We start from the raw sequence: 7,695 nt of genomic DNA, 5'->3' as shown, positions 1-7,695 counted from the left end.
ATCTTAAAGAAATTTTTATTAAACAAAATTTGGGCCTCCCAAATTGAATGTAAATTTTTTTAAATTAAATACATTTGTCTATTGAATGTAAAATTTTTAAAATAATTTGGACGGGCGCTATAGTAAATAGACACCCATATATCAGATGGACGGGATCCATTATTTGCTTTAAAATTTTTTGGATGAATGTCCATCCATCTTTTATAGTAAATGAACAACCATCGTATAATATGAATAAGAGTCTATTAAATATGGATAGATATCCATAATATTGGATGACCATTATTCACGAAAGACATCATGTGTAACTAGTTGTCATGTCGTTAAATACAAAAATTCAGTAAAAAATTTCGGATATTTTAACATACTCTATCTCATTAGCTCATAAATCTCTCACCTCTCACATGATCAAAACGTGCCCACCGAAAAAACAACTTTTTATTTATTTTTCATAAATGCAATACAGTACACTCTTCATCTTTTTCAAGGACATTAATATTTGTTTTTATTTTAATGAAAACTCACTAAATACAATATAAGAACACCTTCTTTATTTATTAATAAATTATTTATTTCAATCTCTTCTATCTTAGATTAGAGAGAGAAAGCTTTAACAACTTCTTTCTCAACTCTCTTTGTTGTTCTTTACTCTTTCATTTCTTCCGTTTTAATTATTAAAGTCTCCGGTTCTTCAGCTTTCCTCTAATCAAAAGGTGATGCTTCTACACCAAAACACACAAACAAATTCCCTTTTCCTTTTTGACAAAATTCGTTTTTCTCTCTCTTATTAGCTGTGTGCCACCAGTTAATGCACCTCCACCATTCTCCACCACCATCGCCACCGCAGCAGCAACGGTAGGGTTTCAACTCCTCTCACTTGTTTTTTCTCTCTTTTTGAGTTGGATTCTCTCGTCTTCTAGTGGCTTCGTGATTAATGTTATTTTTTTGGGTTGATTAGCCTCATGTCTTACTTGAAAATGTAAAGGGTTTGAATCTTGGAAACTTAGGAATTTGGTTGACAAAACCGGTTGGACCGGTGGATCGCTATAGTAACACGGTCCAACCGCAGATCAAAACGGGTTAATTCTCATTCTCGGTTTTTACCCTAACCAGCGGCTAAGCCACTGATTCCCCAGTCGAACCGGTAAATCGGCCAAGCCGGCCGAGTTTTAAACTTGCATCTATATGAACATCAATGTCACGTACAAAGAAAAAGTCAAAAGTAATTAATAAGGTAATGATGTAAACTTACATTCAGTTGTGAATTTCATTGATTTCACACATGCAAGAGATGACTTTGACTTTCATGTATCCTAAGGGAGTTCTATATTGCGGAACGCATATCTTAAAGGATTTGATCAAACTTTTCACAAAACAGCATATCTTGAAGGAATTTCTAGAGCTTGGAACTGATCCTTCATCATTTGCAAAGGCAGATGTTATTTTATGCCCCTTATTGGAAGTAGTTTTTCACAAAGTTGCTTCTCAGCTTTGAAAGAAATGGCTCTTAAATGCGGGTTTGAGGATGAGATAGACAAGCTTCGGCATTCTGTAGGCATCATCAAGCAGTTCTTGAAGATGCAGAAGAACGACAAGTGAAGGAGAAAGCAGTGAAAATATGGTTGGGTGAGCTTAAAGAAGTTGTTTATGATGCTGACAATTTACTTGATGGTTTTGCTGGATGCTCTAATGGCTAGGAACCGAGGCTCTTCATGATCGGGGTATTTACTGACTTCTTTCCTTCTTTAAAACCAATTGCAGTTTATCTTGAATTGTTCCTAAGCTAAAAGAAATTAGAAAAAGATTAGACTTTTTGGTTGTTAAGGCTTAACTTTCACTTGAAAGAAGGGGTTGTTGAAAGGTGATGTTGAAGAGAAAAGACAAATTGGGTCTTTCCTAATTTCGGTATCCCTATCGTTGGATTACGTCTTGGAAAAACCAGACTAACTCAACTTGCTTATAATGATGAGAGGGTGACAGAGATTTTGAACACTATGATAAACTGACTTGAAACATTATAATAGTATTATAAAGATTAAAAGAGTTAAAAGATATCAAATCGACTGCTTTGAGGTTTAGTATAACTATATAAATCTCTTATGATTTTTAAATAATAATTTCTTTGGTTATTAAAAACTATTAGTCTTTTGCTAGAACATATATCTATAATTAATAAGTATTATTAAATGTTCTGTTATATTATTAACATTTATGATTATAATAAAGATTTTTATTACTTCATAAATTAGATTATTTATTATATCCAACCATAAGATTGTCAATATGATTCTTTTATATAATATAAAATTAGTAATTATAATGAACTATACATAATATTTTTATAAGAACTATAGGCCTAGCAAAAGCTCCTTAATGTAGAAAGAAATCAAAAACATTGTTGATATGCTATCTACCAGCTCTCGTTGCATCATTTCTTCGTAACTACATGATATTGCATGAACCCAACGCCCATACAGTGGTAAACGATTGGAATTGATTCCATGACTTGATGTTTTTCTCAACTAAGTTTTAAACTACTTGTACATGATCTGGTAACTTAATTAGACTTTTGTCTCAAAATTGTTCAATTTTTAATTGACCATTAGATATCCAATGTCTTAATAGTCTCGAGTACCGAAATGTTGAATCTCATCTCATCTACTTAGCCAAAAATTTGAAGCAGAAGAAAGATTCAAGGTATCTTTTCATTGACCATTAGATATATTCGTACTGAATTAACGTTGTAAATTATTGAGAAGATGATCAAGGATATGTGAACTCCAAATATTCCAATATATTCTAATCAAATTTGATCCAACGTTTTTGATAAAAAAAAAAAAATAACGATGCTTTTGGTAGTTTGCTTCGATCTAGCCATAGGCAATCATGGGCTCTACCAAGGCCATATTACATGCATTGTTGGCCATATGGGCAATCCATGGGTTCTAACAAGGCAAAACCTTAAGATGAGATTAAACTAAAAGAAAACAAAGAATCTTTGTATAGATACAGCAAAATTCTGAAAAGTTGTTTGCATTATAAAGTTATTGGATGATAAATGTTTAATGATCTTTTATAGTCACTCTTTTATCACACTGTCAAGAGAATGTTTATATAATTGATTGGTTCTTGTAACTTGTTACTGTCATCTAATTTGTTTATATTAAATAACGTGGAACATTACAATAGTATCATAAAGAGTTAAAGACATTAAATCAACTATTTTGAGGTTTATTATAATTATATAAATTCTCTTAAAATTTTTTAAATAATAAATTCTCTTTGTTACTGATAAACTATAGTCTACCGCTTAAACATATATTTATAAATTAACTTTATAATTCTCGTTATATTATTTTAACCTTTATTATTTAACAGTAAAGAATTTTATTATTTCATAAATTAGGGGTGTGTTTGGTTTAGTATTTTGGATAGGATTTTAGGGTAGTATTGGGTTATTGGATATGGGAGTATTACGAGGGAAATTTTAAAAATTTATAAAAAGCCCTTAGGTTTACTAATTTACATAAAGACCTAACATGTAAAATGACAAAAACACCCCCACCATCTGCAGTGTCAGATTCCGGCCACCCGCGGAATCTGGCCGGAAAATTTCGTTACGGCACAGACTTGTCGGATCTGTGCCGTAACACGTCGTTATGGCCTTTTCCGGCTAGATCCATGGTGGATCTGGCCGGAAAAGGCCAGATTACCGTTTGTTTTGGCCGTCGACGGCCAGAAAATGCCAAACGATGGCCACTTTGGCCGTCAGCGACGGCAAAGATGTGGCCGTCGTTTTCGGTCAACGACGGCCATTTCTTTGGCCGTCGCTGACGGCAGATCTGGCCTTTTCCGGCCAGATCGTGGTGGATCTGGCCGGAAAAGGCCACAGCGGTGAACTTCGGCCATTTCTGGTGGAAGTTTGGCCGTTGTACAGATTCTGGCTATCACCGACGGGGTGGCCGGAATCTGACAAGTTGGGTTGATGGGGGTGTTTTTGTTAATTTTTAAACTTTTTTTTAGGGGGTATTTAGTGAAATATAAACTTTATGGGGTAAAATGTAATTAAAAAATAGGGTAATATTTTGAGAATATTGTACCAAACGCTATTTGAAAATAGGATCCAGAATAGGGATAAAATATTACACCAAACGCAGCCAGATTATTTTTTATATATCAAACTTCAAGGTTGTTAACATAGCTCTTTTATATAATTAAAAATAATTATACATAAATTATTTTAATAATACAAATATTTCAACAAACATAATTAGCTTGATAATCTTGAATCTAATTGAAAAAATTATTCATATAACTTCTAATTTAATAATCACATTCATCAATATGAAATATAAATTGATATATTTAAAATTTTAAAGAACAAATGAAAAAAATAAATAACTTTTAATATCATTGTAAATTAAATTCAATTTCAAAAACAAGATTACTTTAGTTGGTTTGGTAACTGGATAATTTTGGAATTTAAAAAGTAAAACCCCTGCAACCGAAAAGCAACCATCCAACCCTAAACCTGGAAAACGCCTTCATACAGGCTTTGAGATCCCCATTTCGTTCGTCTTCAATCTCTCAAAACCATCTCTGAAAGGTAATATTTCATCTTTGTTAGCTCACTTGCACAACCTCACAACTTCAAGCTCCAACAATGAAGTTTGTATTCTTTCGAAAAACCCCTAGAACGATCCTCACTTGCTAAATTCCTCAAAGAAACTGTCGATCAGGAACTTTACTCTGAATGAGGCATTGAACTTTTTCATTACATGATTATATCGCAACCCATCTCTCCAATTTCATCATTCACTACTTGTTGTTAGTGCCTGGCAAAGAAGAAGCATTATTATGAAGTGATTTCTCTTATAAGTGGTTGAATCAAATGGGTTGTCTCCGGTTTTATTGTCTTTGAAGTTTTGATCGATTGCTTGTGTAAGATTGAAAGGGTTTCTGATGGTTTTGCCGTTTTGGGGGAGATTTTGAAGAAGGGTTTCAGCCCAGATGCTGTGACTTTTAATGTTTGATCAAGGTCTGTGTGTGGAGAGAAAGATTGGAGTCGATGGAATTGTTTAAGAAAATGGTTTGCTGGTGGGTAGGCCTGGTGATCAGTTACAACACTTTGATTGATGGATTGTGTAAAAAGGGGAAGATAAGTGTTGCCATTAAGTTTCTTGAAGAGATGGTAGATGGGAATAAAAAATCTAGTGTTATTTGTAGGCCAAATGTTGTTACTTATAATACTATAATGATGGTCTTTATAAGGCTGGATTAGTTGAGAAGGCAAGAGAATTGTTTTTGCTAATGATAGATAAAGATGTGCGGCTTCTGTGGTGACGTTTAATGTGCTCATAGATGAACGTTGCAAGAAAGGGAAATTGCACGAAGCAAATAGGTTGTTGGAGCTTATGATTCAGAGAGGTGTGGTTCCTAGCGTTTATACCTACAACATTTTAATGAATGGATTGTGTAAAATAGGGAAGATAAGTCCTGCCATTAAGTTGCTGAGAAAATGCCTAAGGGAAATGAAGAATCTGGTGTTATTTGTAGGCCAGATGTTGTTACTTATAGTACTATAATGATGGTCTTTGGAAGGTTGGATTAGTTAAGAAGGCGATAGACTTGTATTTCGAAATGAAGAGTTCAGGAACTACTCCAAACGTAGTCACTATAGCATTTTGATCAATTGCTTTGTAAAATGGACAACTAGAAAAGGCAAATGAGTTGTTGTCACATATGAGGAAAAAGGTTGTGCTCCAGATGTAATCTGTTTAATACCCTATGTTCGGTTTCCTCAGAATAATAAGATACCAAAAGTTTGTGAACTCCTTCATAAGATGGCAGAGAGAAATGTGAAGCGTCTGAATGTACAATGTCCTTAGTCATGCAGTTGCTAATGAAGGCCGAAATAATCGTGAATGTTTGAACCAGCTTCCTCAATTTCTGGTCCAAAAGCGAAATTGAAGTTTACATGATAAAACTTTAGTGAGTATTATACTTTTTCTGGAGTAGACTCCTGCAAAAGTTCATCAGCTGCCCAAATGCTCTGTTTTGGTTACAGTAAGAAGAAAGCTCAGAAAACACTTTCATCTATTCGAATTTGATAGGGAGGGTGATGGGGATGATCGAGAATGATGGCTCCCTGATCAGACCATACGTGATCTGTTCTGTTGTAAGTGCAATAGTGCAGGTGGCATCATTGCAGGCCGCATCAGCATTTGCACATGAAGTAGGTGTTAAGGGGCTGAGGATTATTTCTGGTGCAAATTTCAGTAAGCAAAAGTTGTATAGAGAAATTGTGGAATGGTTCTTATTTCAACTACGACAATAATGGTAGCCGCTCAAGTGCAAAGGATGATAAATTTTGTTATACAAACCTGTTTTCAACTAGGCTTTGCAGCGAAATAGCCGGAATGGTGACATTGCAAGAGACTGAGAATGATTTTTGACCAAAGTGACCATTTGGAGAAAAATGCATACCAGTTTGTACAAGTTACAGGTGATTGTCTCAACATAAATGTGACTTGTCTTTTAAGCAGGCATTCATTGATAATTTTTTACACAATTTACTTTTGCATTGTGATGAAGAATATGAAGTCAATTCCATCTTTACATTGTTTTTTTTTCATTTTGAAGATGAGCCTGCAATGGCATTGGCACCAGGACTAGCTCCCATTTTTTCTACATTCCAAGACCAAGATTCTGCTGCCTCAGCACACCTACTGCACCTCCTTTAACCATGGTGACTTCTCCCCTTCCAATAAATGAATGAAAATTATTTAGGTCTAGTTTCTTTTAACTTCATATATTGCAGGTGTAGATTCCTCCCTTCCCAGATATTTCTGCTGAATCTATCCTCTCGTTACAGCATCTTGGCCAACTTCTCACCAGATATTTCAACACCTTTTTACCCCTTAGTAGCTCCACAGCCATCTTTTAAGCTTCTGCTGAAGCCTTGCTAGCTCTGTACCTCCAACCAATCTAGAGAGTGAGGTAATTCATTTCTTCTCATATCTTGATCAAGAAATATGCTTTCACTTCATATGCATTCATTCTCAACTACAGGTGATGCAGGATCTTCTGCCAAACATGAGAATATGCTGATGATTCTCTTGAGGCTCTACCAGGGTGTTCACAGTAGCCAACGGTAACTAGTCAGCGGGTTTGTGGAAATATAGTATAATTTTGAAAAGATTACATTAATCTTAATTAAGCACTAATTACCCTTAATCAATAATATGGCTATTTAGTTAACATTTTAAAACTGATAGCCTTTTAATTAAATGTAAACTTCAAATGTCTTTTTAATAAACTCCCCCAACTCTGGAACTCAAACTAAAGAATTGCCTTTGATGTGAATATTAGCTAGGAAATTTTGGGAAACTTTGAGTTAGGACTTAGGCGGTATTAAGTGTTATTTTGCCGTTTAATATTTGGGTATATGTAAGACATTTTTTTGATCCCAACATGAATGAAAAGTGACAATATAAACCCAAAATAACATGGTTTGTCCCCGAAACAATAAAAATGAGACAAAATCAACCTTATTTCATATTGGCGGGAATGATATTTTTTTTCCCGGTAAATATTTGGGTTTATGGTAACACTTATAAAATGTTACTGTAATTTGATTATATAGTAACATTATAAAAAAGCTACTATATTATTAGGTCATTGTAATACTTTAAA

The 7,695-nt window shown here is 34.2% G+C and overlaps 1 long non-coding RNA gene across 1 annotated transcript; it reads left to right on the top strand.

Annotated features, from left to right (window-relative positions):
• Positions 1 to 6,044: 6,044 nt before the first annotated feature.
• On the top strand, positions 6,045 to 7,081 carry LOC116136603. The gene is made up of 3 exons (XR_004129050.1): positions 6,045 to 6,505; positions 6,643 to 6,748; positions 6,821 to 7,081. It is a non-coding gene; the product is annotated as an uncharacterized LOC116136603 (long non-coding RNA).
• The last annotated feature ends 614 nt before the right edge of the window (positions 7,082 to 7,695 follow it).

Source organism: Pistacia vera, unplaced genomic scaffold (assembly GCF_008641045.1).
Source record: "Pistacia vera cultivar Batoury unplaced genomic scaffold, PisVer_v2 Contig317, whole genome shotgun sequence".
Lineage (NCBI taxonomy): Eukaryota > Viridiplantae > Streptophyta > Magnoliopsida > Sapindales > Anacardiaceae > Pistacia > Pistacia vera.
Note: the sequence above shows the minus strand (reverse complement) of the source record. Positions and strands in the feature narration are given on the sequence as shown.